Source organism: Macaca mulatta, chromosome 6 (genome assembly GCF_049350105.2).
Source record: "Macaca mulatta isolate MMU2019108-1 chromosome 6, T2T-MMU8v2.0, whole genome shotgun sequence".
NCBI lineage: Eukaryota > Metazoa > Chordata > Mammalia > Primates > Cercopithecidae > Macaca > Macaca mulatta.
In genome coordinates, this window is record NC_133411.1 from 37,409,498 (window position 1) to 37,423,519 (window position 14,022).

General features: G+C 38.4%; 1 long non-coding RNA gene across 3 annotated transcripts in view; it reads left to right on the top strand.

The window, feature by feature from the left end:
* LOC106998712 (uncharacterized) overlaps window positions 1-8,504 on the top strand; it is a 110,358-nt gene extending 101,854 nt beyond the window's left edge. For 2 of the 3 annotated variants that reach the window (XR_013418303.1, XR_013418300.1), the window contains exon 7: window positions 6,960-8,504. This is a non-coding gene — a long non-coding RNA (uncharacterized LOC106998712). The remainder of the gene's footprint in view (window positions 1-6,959) is intronic. The other variant, XR_013418304.1, reaches the window with a different exon arrangement.
* The last annotated feature ends 5,518 nt before the right edge of the window (window positions 8,505-14,022 follow it).

Sequence of the window (14,022 nt, forward strand, 5' to 3'; positions counted from 1 at the left end):
CTAAATTAATGGAGATACATTATCTATTCATGAGTTGAAACACTCAGTATTCTTACAATTGCAATTCTCTCTAAATTGATCTAGAGGTTCAACACAATCCCAATGAAAATTTGAGCAGGCATTTTAATGGAAATTGACAAATTGATTCTAAAGTCATATGGCTGACATTCAACCAAGGTGGAAAGCAAATACATAAATAATCATGTGGAAATGCAAAGGACTTAGAATAGCCAAAATAATTTTGAGAAAAAACAAAATTAGAGGACTACCACTACTTGGTATCAAGACTTATAATAAAGTTACAAAAATCAAGACAGTGAGATGTTGGCATTAATAGAGGCAAACACATCAATGGAATAGAATAAAGTACCCAGAAATAGACCAACACATATATACACACAAATTGTTGATAGAGGTACAAAGGCAATTCACTGGGGGAAAGAATAGTTAAGTCTGCTCTAACAAATTACCACAAGCTGGGTGGTTTATAAAGAACAAAAATTACTTCTCCTCGTTACAGAGGCTGGAGGTCTGAGATCAGGATGCCAGCATGGTTGGATTCCGCTGAGTGCCCTCTTCCAGGCTTCAGATTGCTGTCTTCTTCATGTATCCTTACATGGTAGAAGAGGACAGGAGAGCTCTCTGTGGTTCCATTTACAAGGGTGCTAATCCCATTTATGAGGGCTCCATCCTCAAGACCAAATTACCTCCCAAAGGCACCACCTTTTAATACCATCACACTGTGGATGAAGAGTTCAACATATGAATTTTGGAGGGACACAAACATTCAATCCATTGCAGATAACCTTTTCAACAATGGTACTGAGACATTTGAATATCCATAGGCAAAAATAAATGAACTTAGATCAATATCTCCCGCTATATTAAAGTTAACATCAATGGTCATAGACTGGCAAGATAAACTCCAAACTATAAAACTTTTATAAGAAAACAGAAAAATACCTTTGTGACCTGGTGTTAGGCAAATATTTCATAGATATGACAGGTAGCATGAGCCATGAAAGAAAATTTTGATACATTGAACTTCAAAATTAAAAACTTTTGCTCCTCAAAAGATTTTGTTAAGAGAATAAAAAGACAAACTACATACGAAAGAAAATATTTACAAATCATGTATTTGATAAAGGACTTTGTATCCAGAATGAAATAAGAAACTCTTAAAATTTAATAACAAGAAAACCACCAGTTTTTGTTTTAGGATTAATATTAATTTTGCAAAACAAGTCTTTAAAAAAACAAATCACTAGGAAAAGACATAATCTAGACCTAGAATTTTTGGCAAATAAGTCTACCTCAATTTTCAAACTATTATGGATACAAGAAAATAGAAGAATAACAATTAGAATTGGGGTTAAAACTGAATAAACAAATATATAGTTACTCACTAAAATAATACTTTTAGCCAAGTCAACTGAAAAGGGATATGCAGGATATTTATAGAATATTTACAGAATGAGTTGCTCTTAAAATGGATTTGATAATATCTTATATTCTACATTCTACTGGCTACTTAATAACCTGCTGCAAAAAAAAAAAATTAAATTAAAACTTTTTCTGAAGAGTAGACAAAGACAGATAAACAACATGTGCTCAGCACTTCTGTGTACCACTCATGAAGACATCAAGGACATCCCTGAGAGTTGGGAATGGGGAGGGCATCATTCATCTACAGGAATGTGGAAGATGTAGAGAAGCCTGGAGTCATCATATGCATAATATGCCATATAAAATACATCCAGAAAATGAAAGTAAATTAAAATTAAGAATACTTCGACCCAATCCTCTTAAGCCAATGAGAATATTCTCCTTTTTTTTTTTTTTTTTTTTTTTTTTTAAGAAAGTAAAGGAATGAAAGAATGGCTACTCCATAGGCAGAGCAGCCGAGAATATTCTTAAAATTGCACCTTTTTGACATGTCAATTATGTCTTCCAAATAGCCTCCTGAGCTAAAAAATAAGGTAAAAATCCTTGTTGAACTAGTGTTTGCTACTTTACTCTCACTGTTGTGCTCCCTCTCTCTCTGTAGGTAAGCAGAAGATGTGTTCACCATAGCTAAGAAACAAACTTGCATGTATACCCTCTGAATCTAAAATAAAATAAAGTAAGAAATCCTCAAGATAGTAAAGTATAACTGAAAAGTCAAAAATCAATGGGTGGAATGGTTGATCTATACTGATGATATATTTCACCTCATTACCCATACCTTGTGTTATAGTGCTACATTACATTATGACAATCACAGATATTAGCAAGAAAAATCATAAGGCAATGCAGAAAAAATTTACTATGGACCAAGAAGCCTACATCAAATTCTCCCATTGCTTAGGGAATCTACAAGAGTTGTAATCTTCAGTTAATGGACTAAGTGGTCTGGGGGTCCTGTTCCTCCTATGCTCTTCAATGACACAAGAGACTTTTAAGTGGTCCATCCATGTATCATTGAAAAGCTTCTGGGGATTTGCACACACCATGGTTGTGGATCTTAGCAGGGATGACACCAGTCTGGCTAGCTATTGGACTCAGGTTTAAAGCATTATTGGCTGAACCAGGACTAAATTATCCCAATGAGAAAGGATATAAATTTAGAAGTTCCAGAAACAAAGTCTAGGACAACTTTTAGATGTCTAGTCTGTATGACAAAACACTAACAAACCTATGATTTGTAGGGGGTCTATATTGTCAATTCTACTGGAAAGAACACTTTGCAAAATATTTAAATGTTTTCTGCACTTAAAAAAAAAAAAAACAAAAAAAAACACCAAATGTGTCTTCACACCTTAATTTTAACTGCTAAATTTTGTTGACTAAATGGTTTTATTTAATGCTTTTGCATTACATCTTTAACTACATTTCTCCAGGTATTTTCTTTTCCAGGAAAAATAGGTAGAAATTTTGTCTTTGTCTCATTTTAATAAGATTAGCTGCAAGCCTGTGTAAAATGCCTATTTTGCTGTTGTTATCAGGAAAATGCAATGCCCTGGATTCTAAATATTAAACTAAGAAAGACTGTAAAGCAGAACAGGCATTTTACACAGCTTCAAATACTGACTGCCTTCTGCTTGGGCTGGGGCCACACCTTTTGCCCATCTTTCTCTGGCTGTTGACCAGAAGCGGGAAGTACAGAGATACATTTTAGTGATGAAGGAAAGGGGCTACATCAATGGTGTCTTCGGGCCTTAAACATATTTTTGACCACATAAATTCTCATTTCATCTAAAAAAGTTTCTCATACACCTCTCAAAGTAAGTCTTAAAAGCCATTCTAGCAGAGGTAATGTCAACATACCCAATTGTTAATAAACTCTGAATGTGAAGTATTTGAAAGAATCATTGCTTTGTCATTTGTTTTGTGAAGTTCATTTTTCAGAAAATATTATTAACATTATTATATTGAGGTTTACCTTGTCCAAATTCAAAGATGTGAAGAATTCTAATAAAGCTATTGGCTATTTCCCTTTGCCCTTAGCATATATTACAATGACTTTGGCTCTTTAGACTTGTATATGCAGGCATATAATTCATAAGTTGCTAGAATTCCATTTTTCTTTATCAAATTAAGTATGTTTATACCAGAGATAAGAAAAATAAAGCTTACCAGAAGGGCATGGTCTTTTTAATATTTTTCCAGCTGTCTCTGTTAGAACTCACTGCCTGTTGCTTGTAACAACATCTTTCTTCCTGGCTCCTGAGATGTTGGATTTGCTGTTTGTTTATATAATCTTTTATTCAAAACATCAAGAACTACATCTTTGTGCAATTTTTAAAAATTAAGGATACAGCAGTAAGCAGACAAAGTCCCTGCTCTTTGGAGCTTTCTTTAGACGATGAATGTGAAGTCAAAGTGTAAATCATCAACCGTAGATTAGGAAGGGGTTCATGTGTACTCACTTCTGTCTTAGGGACTGTGTTAGTCCATCTGAGCTGCTGTAACACACACACCATCGACTGGGTGACTTAAACAACAAACATTTATTTGCCACAGTTCTGCAGGCTGGGAAATCCAAGATCAAGGTGCTGGCAGATTTAATGTCTGATGAGGGCCTGCTTCCTGGCTTGCAGATGGAAGTCTCCTCACTGCCATGATGTAATTATTAGGTTGGTGCAAAAGTAATTGTGGTTTTAGCAACTTTAAAAGTAATATCTCCCAAAAGCCCCACCTCCAAATGCCATCGCCCTGGGGATTAGGCCTCAACATATGAAGTTAGGGTGGGGGTGACACAGCATTCAGTCCATAGCAGGGAGCCTTGTGGAGAGTGGAAGGATCAAGGTTCCTTAGGACTCTGGCAGACAAGATCTTGTTGGGACTTCAGCTGGTGTATCACTTTCGTAACATTGTTTTCATCTCATAGGGTAGGGACCACAACAGGGACAAGCTGGGCTGCAGCACTCATAAACTGGTTCCAGACAGATTCTCTTTAAGCGTGTTTTACCTTTCTTTCTTTAAAGCAGCCCTTACCTGGTTACTGGATAAAAACTTCTTTCCTTTCTCTTTTATTCTTCATTTCCCTCTTGATTTCATTTCATTTCACCTATTGATGGCTTTTGAACATTAGAGTAGTATGAATAAAACATTTTAACACCCAAATCCTGTGTTTTGAAATAAAATTAGCTAAAATTAATAAACAGTGACAGCAACCTCACCAAAAAGCCCTGACAGGCACATAGAATTCTCCTTAAGGAAGTCTCATCTGACTTCTCATCCTACTTTCATTAGCTCCCCTCTACCCCAAGCTGACCAGTTAAATCAACCTGCAGACTTACCCACTTTTCATTCCAGAACATGACCAATTCAGACAGTATTTAAGGATTTAAGAAATTCTAGCCACCTCTCTCCACCCAGGACTCAGCATGAAATCATATTTTACTGATGAATGAAAATAAATATCATTAGGCTAAGGTCTGGGGTGTGTATTATTATTATTGTTGTTATTTTTAGAAGTTTGCTATATTAAAGAATGTTTCTTAAAATAAGACTCTAACCAAACTGAGGATCATTTGCTGAGTTTCTTTAAAATCCCTATGTCCGGGCCTCACATCATATGGTTCAAAATCGCTAGGGTTGAGATCTGGAAATCTGCGTTTTAATAGTGTCCTATGCATTTCTGATACACACTCAAGTTTCAGATCCTTGAGGGTCCCAAACACAGTGAAAATGTATTTGTGTCTACACAGAAGTTTTTTCGAATTGTCATTTTGTTTATCTGAGTATATGGGACCAGAGAAACTACACTTAAAAATTACTTTTTAGAAAATAACATTTATAAATTACTTTTTAAAAATGACTCTTTAAAGAAATTAGTATTATGAAATTTCATGGTCATATGACTGGAACTTTTAGTGATTTTTTCCATATTTGAATAGTAATTCAAGTCCTTTATATTTCAACCTCAACTTGAATTATGTTGTTTTATTCTACCTGATTCCATTGAGTAATTATTCATGCATTTATTTACCAAACAACTGTTTAGGGTCACTATGGGCCAGGCACTATGCTAGGATTGGGGGTACTTTTGAGGACCTTAAAAATTAAGGGGAGACGTGGTCAAGGGAGTATTGAAGTCATCTAGATAAGTAGGAAATTATAATACAACAGGGTAAGCATCATGACGAGAGGTGCACAATACTCGTGCAAAATAAACTATTAACACAAAGATGAGCCTTTTTCTTTTTTCTTTTTTCTTTTTTTTTTTTTTTGAGATGAAATCTCGTTCTGTCGCCAGGCTGGAGTGCAGTGGGGCCATCTTGGCTCACTGCAACCTCTACCTCTCAGGTCCCAGTTCAAGCAATTCTCCTGCCTCGGCTTCCCCAGTAGCTGGGATTACAGGCACACGCCACCATGCCCAGCTAATTTTTGTATTTTTAGTAGAGATGGGATTTTACATGTTGGCCAGGCTGGTCTTGAACTCCTGACCTCGTGAGCCGCCCGCCTCAGCCTCTCAAAGTGCTGAGATTACAGTACAGGCGTGAGCCACCGCGCCCGGTCAGATGAACCATTTTCTAACTACAACACCAGTCCTCTGACTTCTGCAGCTGCAGAGCCACCCAACAATGAGCCTTGTCTTCGTTTTTCTGCCACCAGCAAAATGCTCTATATCAGTAAGGCTTTAGAAAAAGGAATGTAAAAAGTAGTTTAGATGTAATTGTAACTGGAATAAAATATTCCCAATTCTGAGGGCCTTTTTCTGAATAGGGAAGAATAAATATTTCTATTGCCCCTCTTACTTTTCAGAAATAGGTAGGTATAATAATCTTGCTCAAGAGTGGAATCAGGAGTTTCTAAAGAAAGAGAAGTAATTTCAAAATGTTCACTGATTCTTTAGATTGCTAGAGATGGTCTTGGAGTAAATTGTTTAGCAAAATACCTTAATCAGTCTCCAGATTTGGAGACATGTGAGCTGATCCTAGTTTGGTTGCAGTGAATTGTAGTTAGATCAGTTTCTCGACTGCACATTATTGACATTTGGGGCTGGATAATTATTGGCTATGAGAGGCTGTCCTGTGCATTGTAGGATGTTTTGCAGCATCCCTGTCCTCTATCCACTAGATGCCAATAGAACCTCCCTGCCCAGTAATGGCAATCAAAAAGGTCTCCAGATATCGCCAATGTGCCCTGGGGACAAGGAAGCAAAATTACCCCCAGTCAAGAACCACTGGGTTGCATGGGTTAACTACCTAACTGTAGTTAGAAAGTACTACAAAGTAACAGCAATTTGGGGAGGTTAACCTGGCATCTGGGGAGAAAGGTAAGAAAGAGGTAGCTTCCAGCAACATACCAAGCCTAGTTTGAGAAAATCCCAGTGATAGGGAAGTTGTTGGTTTTATAAGATGAGTAATGTCTAATAAAATTGTAAATTTAAAATTGTTTTCTGTTTTGTGCTGAACTGAAATTTCTGTTTTCTCTCTCTCTCTCTTTTTTTTTTTTAACCTGCAAACATCCAGTAAAATTCTATTGCATAACAATAAGGGAATTGTAGCCTCCTCAACTTGACCCTGCTGGTGAAGCCAGTTAGCACTGCAGTGACCAGAATTCTAGTGACCAAGACTGAAATGAGTAAGATGACCCTGGAAATTGTGGGTAGGAGCCAGAGAACAATGGAGAAGCCACACTGACTTACTTGGATGAGGACGTGAGACATGCTGTCTTTTCCCCAAATACTGCAGGAACGTAACCATTGTGGGAGAGGAGATACGTAGACACAAGAAAGAATATCTGAAAGCAGTACATTCTCTTATTGTATCTTTCTCTTTCCTGGAAAAGTTTTTAAATATAGTAGCAGGTTATCATATTTCAAATGGATCAGGCACCCTATTTTCTGTAGGTATGGGAAAGGATTAGACACCCTCCTAGAACTTATTTTTAAATTGGTAATTTTAAAGCAAGACATGAATGCTGAAACAATGAACACTCGGTAATTTTGATTTTTATTATATTTTTAAATGAATGATTGAGGTAAGGGGTTTTTTGTTTGTTTGTTTGTTTTGTTTTTTGACAGAGTTTTGCTCTTGTTGCCCAGGCTGGAGTGCAATGGTGCAATCTCGGCTCACCGCAAGCTCTGCCTCCCAGGTTCAAGCGATTCTCCTGCCTCAGCCTCCTGAGTAGCTGGGATTACAGGCATGCATCACCATGCCCAGCTAATTTTGAATTTTTAGTAGAGGCGGGGTTTCTCCATGTTGGTCAGACTGGTTTCAAACTCCTGACCTCAAGTGATCCACCCGCCTTGACCTCCGAAAGTGCTGGGATTATAGACATGAACCACTGCACCAGGCCAAGGAAAGGTATTTTTTTAAAAACTTGTTAATTGTGGGAAAATCTGTAAGAATATACAAAATAAGTCCTTGCATTTTTTGCACATAGTCAAATTGGGATAGTGGGGATATGGGTAATGCTTTTTTTTTAGGGGAGGGGTTTGCTAATTTTTTTCAAATGTCAGTAATCCCTTTTTAGTAAAATATATATATATATGTTATATGATAAATAGCTTGTATGTGAATATGTTAGTTAGATGACTCCACCACAATTAAGAAATTTAAACAATGGATTCGGTATAAGACAGGTAAGATTACCTTTATACAGAAGTGATTCCAACAAAGCAGGATTTCCTCAGGCTGAATGTAAGAATAGGACCTACAATGTAATCAAGACTTAAACAAATGTGAAGACCAGAGAACTGGACCCCAGCATTTCTACTGCTATTCATGCTGAGGGAATTACTTGAGAAATAAAAGTTGCTCAGATAAGCTTGAAACATGCCATGAAGTGGGTTCATAATTCACACCAATGCATAAAGACTCTGCAGAAGTCTTGCAGGAATAAGCACTTAACATTGCTTAACCCCAAATTTTCCAAACTTACGTATTATTCTATGGGATGTACTTTGCATAACATGACTGGGTTTAGCATCTGAAGAAAACATGAGCACACAAGTGTGAATAGAGAGATAAGAGAGGTTGGTATGGAATCAAAAAAAAAAGAAAGAAAGAAAGGGAAAAGCCCCAAAATTAACAAAGCATCATCTACCTTTAGCACCAGGTGGAGAAGACGCTGACTGATGACCATGGGTAATGGGTATTTGGTTTGGTTGGTAGGCACGCACCCAGGTGGAGATGACATGCCAGGCCTTTATTAACAATAGCCACTGAGATCATTCAGTTGCTCCTCTGATTCCATTCTCAGAAAACAGCGTTTTGACTACAATTTGGCTTTTCATATAACTTTATTCATAGGGAGAAAAAGCAATAAATGCTATTCTTGTGTGCTTGGTTATTTCCTTTTGCAAGTAATTAAGTTAACTTTCTGACATGATTCTCTTCTGCGCTTGATCAGCTAAGTCTATCTAATCCTAACTACTTTAGAAAACTCTGGAAAAAAATCAGATTTGTACCTGCAAGCTAAGGACTAAGCTTAGATTTTAGTGGTTCTTCCTAGTTACTCACATTTCTTTCTAGTTCTTGCCAAAAGACATGCCTAATTTTAACATAGCTATAATCATAGCAGAAATGCAATTTATATTCTGCTTTTTTCTGTGTTTCCAGATTGCTATGTAATTTCTCTAATGATCATTTTTAACGGCTGCATCATAGCTAATGAAAGTGATAATTTCTTAAGAATAATTTGCCAAGCCACTCTTTAATTGTTTAACTGTTAGGCTGCTTTTGATTTTTCCATAGATATATAATAAACACCTTTGCATTCTAGCCTTTTCTTTCCTTAGAATTTTGATTATTATGCCAAGTGGTATAAATGTTTTCATGGTTCTTTAGATGCATTGCCAAATAATTTCTTAAAAAATAAGAGCTACCACCCCGCCAAAAAACACACCCTTCAGCAAAGTGATGAACAACTTTGGCTGGCCAGGAAAGGCTGAACTTAGCATTAAGGATCTTTGGAGAGTGCGTATGGGAGAATGGAGGTGGGAGTTGGGGGAAGTAGAAGCCAATTTCCAAGGAGGAAGTGCAGAAGAAACAGACGTTGTGAACATAGACTACTCAGTTCTAGGTGATCGACTGCTCCAGGAAGGAATAAAGTGGAGAGAAAGTAACAGGATCAAGCAGATGTTTAAGCAGGAAATACATATTTGAAGAAGGGACTAGGAAAGACGCAAAGAATAAGTATTCTCAACAAGTGCGGGGCATGTTCAATATGCATAAACTCGCTGTGGTAAGAGCAAAGTTGTGTATGCAAAAATCTCTTTAATCACATGCTCTATAACGGTAGCTTTCAAGTTCTGTTGACAATAACCAAGAGTAAGAAAAACATATCTGAAACCAAAGTTTCACCCTGATATTTTCTATTCTTACTTTCCATTTGTTCATCATCTTCCTCTTCCTCATCCTCCATCTCTCCCTTCCTCTTCTTTACTCCTCCTCTTCCTACTCCTCCTCCTGCCCTTCCTTCTAGTGGAGTCCCACTAAATACATTTCATAACCCACAATTTGGAAAACTCTGACCTGCAGGGTGGCCTTAAAAGCAATATTTATTTTGGAACAGTTGTATTACATAAATATTTCTCCACTATATGCAAAAATATTTTATCATAGCACTTAAAATACATATAATTCTGATTCATACCGAGTCCCAATACACTATAATCTTCTTCTTCCTTCAAGAAGAAGATTAGAAGAGGTAAATATTTCGCCAGACTCCCTTACAGCTATTCAGCTGGGGGGCCAGGTGTCCAAGTTCTGGCCAGTAACACCTAAGCAACTATCTGCTGGGAGTATTGGAAAGCATTTGTCTTCCTGCTGTTGCTGTTCTGGGCCTTTCCTTCCTGCCTTAAAAGTGAAAGTCATGCCTGAAGTAGAAGCAACCACATTGTGACCACGAATGAAAAATCAAAAGAATCCCAGGGGTGTTGGTCCTGACAATGTTGAACCTCTGAAATGAAGCCAACTTCACTTTGTGACACTTTCTACATCACTAAACTTCAGGAGAAAATGGTCTTCATGTCCAAAGCACAGAGCAACTCTGTGTCTGGTCCTTCAGTTCACACATTTGCCTTCTCTTCATTAAACTTGGAGGTCCCAGCCAGGTATGGATGAGCCTTGTGTGAAACAGAAGAGCAGGGCTTCACCATTGCATGTCAAGAACAGATAAAGCAACAAATGGAGCCCCTCAAAATTTCATATTAGTTTATATAAAAATAGAGGGTCTTCACTACAGTGTGCTAGTTTGAGTCTTGAGAGGATAAATTGACCCTAAGCATAGAAGACCCTAGCCCTGGGCTTTATGACTTCCCTGGCTTTTCCTTCTCACAATTAGTATCTTTTCAGAAAAACCGCCATTGGCACAAAGGGAGGCAAATGAGTTATGATGTTCAGGTTTCCCTGGGAATTCTGGCCAGGTAGTGAATCTCAGTCTTATTAACTTGCACTTGCTGTTGCTGACCTTGTGGGGAAGGTCAGAGTCTCTCTAGGTGATAAGAACAGACAGGGCTGAACCATTCTTTGGGCTTAGTGTGAGTCACTCAATGCAAATTGATGAAGTTATTGTGACACCCCCTGTATTAGTCAGATTTCCCCAGAGAAAGAAAACCAATAAGATGTGTAGATAGATAAGTAGATAATAGATAGATATTTGTCTTTTTATATATGTATAATATTGATTGATCTATAAGATAGATGGATATGGATCAATCGATCAATCAATAGATAGATTTATTTTAAGGAATTGGCTCATGAAAGTATTGGGCCTGGGAAATCTGAATTCTGCAGGGAAGTCCAGCAGCCTAGAGACTCAGGGAAGAATTGCCGTTGCAACTTGAGCCTGAAGATGGTTTAGAGACAGAACTTCTTCCTTGAGGGACCTCAGTCTTTTTTTTCTCAATGTCATCAACCAGTTGAATGAGGCCCACTCACATTTTGGAGAATAATCTGCTTTATTCAAAGTCTACTGAATCAATGCCAGGTGCAGTGACACACACCTATAATCACAGCACATTGGGAGGCCAAGGTGGGGGGATCACTTGAGGCCAGGAGTTTGAGACCAACCTGGGCAGCATAGCAAGATCCAATCTCTGAAAGAAAAAAAAAAAAGCCTACTGAATTAAATGTTAAGCATATCTAAAAATATCTTCACGGCAACATCTAGGCCAGAGTCTAACCAAATATCTGTGTATCATAGCCAAGACAAGTAGACACGTAATGGTAACCATCACATCCTCTGATTAATAAATCACACTTCCCCTTTACTGAGCCTCTCCAAATAGGAGGACAGAGGTGTCCTTAAGGAGCTGTCTGGCTTTCCAAGTACTTTTTTCTACTTCTATCAGCTGAATTAAGATTTTCTTCAAAAGAAAATGCAGCCCTAAGATAAATTCTTTGAATTTAAGAGGTTTTTTTCAGGAACTTGGAAATAATCAGTTTATAAGTGCAACCTAAAATATTTCTGTCTGTAATTTCAGTTATCTTGAGTTTGTAGATTGTACTGAAATAGCTAGCACCTATTTTCTTCCACTTAAAATGCTCCAGAATTTCTGGCAAAAAGAATAGCTATAGGAGAAAAATTTTTCATGTTTTCATACATATAGATTTTAATTTTCTTATCTGCAAATTTAGAAAGTTGGACTGCATTATCTCTAAAGTCCTTTTTAGATGTAGTGTTTTTGAGTTCATAATCATGATGAATAGAGTGAGTAGCCACTTGTCCCATGGAAGAGTAGAGTGTAGGTGTGTGTAAGGTAGGGGCATGCTAGGTATTTTCTTTTTACATAGGGCAATGACTCAAGTCACCAAAGCACAGTTCTATTCTTTTTCCTTCCTTGTCATCACTCCCTGCACCCCACCGTTACATCGTGACTGCCAAGACCATAGAATCTAGGTTATCAGTGGCCAGGTTCAGTGGTGACCTGCCAAGTGTGAAACAAAATTTATTTGCATAAACCAGAAGACCTTGTTTGTGAGCATTGCCACTAGGATCTATACAAAGGGACTGGGAGGGATGAGACTGGCTCTTTTTGGACAGATGAGGGTTTGTGGAGCCTTCTAGCCTTATGGAAGAATGCAGGCACTGGACCTGCCCAATCTCAAGGAAGAGGCACCAGGAGAATCCACCCAATGACTTTTGAAGAAAGCATTCTGGAAGATAGAGTTGGTGTGCATTTCTCATCTTGAATCCTCTGAAAGTCTGGTGTTGGCCAGGACAGCTGAGAGAGAGGGAAAACGTGTCTGAGATAGCCTACGTCCCCACTGTGGGGTGTGGCAAAGGCGTGTGAGCTTTCCATGGGCTCAGCATGAGCTATAGAAGTTGGTGAGCCCTAGAATCTGGTTGCTAATGAGGCCTATAGCTTCAGGATGACTAGAGATGGGTTCTTGGGGGCAAGGGAAGGAAGTGCATTCCTGTGGGACTATCCATGTCCAAAAGCTACGCAGAGGGGCACATTAAGTGCACCACACTTTACAGCTTGCAACAGACAAGGACAGAGAGGCTGGAGGCAGCCAAAGAGTGGACCGCAAGCCAGATGCAGAACCTCCCCATCACCAATATTCAGCCAGGTTCGTTGAGGCCTCTTCCTTCTCTTTCTGAGGCTGAGGCTGCCAGGAAATTATCAGAGTGAGGGACCGTGGGAGCTTAAGAGTCAGACAGGAGGAAGGGGCGAGCAGAAGCTCAGAGGGAGTGTTAAACTAGATGAAAACTGGTAATAATGATAATAATGCCTGTACTTGACTGAATGCATACTGGAGAGAGATCCTGTTACAGTTCAGTTCAAAGGGGCTAAAAAAAAGACTGAGTTGGTCTTAGCTGTCTAAATTGTCCTGAAATCAGTTTTCCTCTCTCTAGGCAGATATGAGGACTAATCAAAGAAACGTGCACACAGATAAACAAAAAACAAGATTTATGTTTGCACATCACTGCTTGGTGACTTTCCAATGCACATATGCTGCATGGAAAGTTCTAGAATGATTCTTTTAAACCCAGCATTATCTTTCAAAGAGGGTAATTAAGCATGGCAAGTGTTTGCCACACTTGTTTAACCTGAGTGGTTTTGTATGGACTGATTTAATCTGGCTGAATTCAGCCTTGCTTTGCTGATTTTGGTAACCTTCCCAATGGAAAGAAGGGCTGAGACGATTGGAAGGAGTCTGTGGAAAAGGGGAGAGGGGACTAAGGTGGTCATAGTAAATCTGTCTTCAGACTGCTGGCTGCTCCTTCTTAGAAGGACAATTTGACCAAAACAAAAGGTCAGGTACCTGTTGTTTTCAGGTGAGAGAATGTTTATTATACACAATGCCAGTACACAGATGGGACCTAGTAAATGATAATAGCTGCTTCTGTTATTTACAGATGCATAATCTTTCATGGCATCGTCACTGCTAGGAGACTTCTCTTAAAGTCGCTCAGCTGACTTCATACCTGAGTTCCTGGAAGAAGCTGGTCAGCAGGGGCGGCTCCGTGACCTTCCAGTGTGCAAGGGCATTGCTCAGTGCATCTGGGTAGATAATTCTGTGTTTCTGATTCATTGGCCCTGTGTCTAGTTGTGTTGCCTGCCTTTCTTCCCCTAGGAAA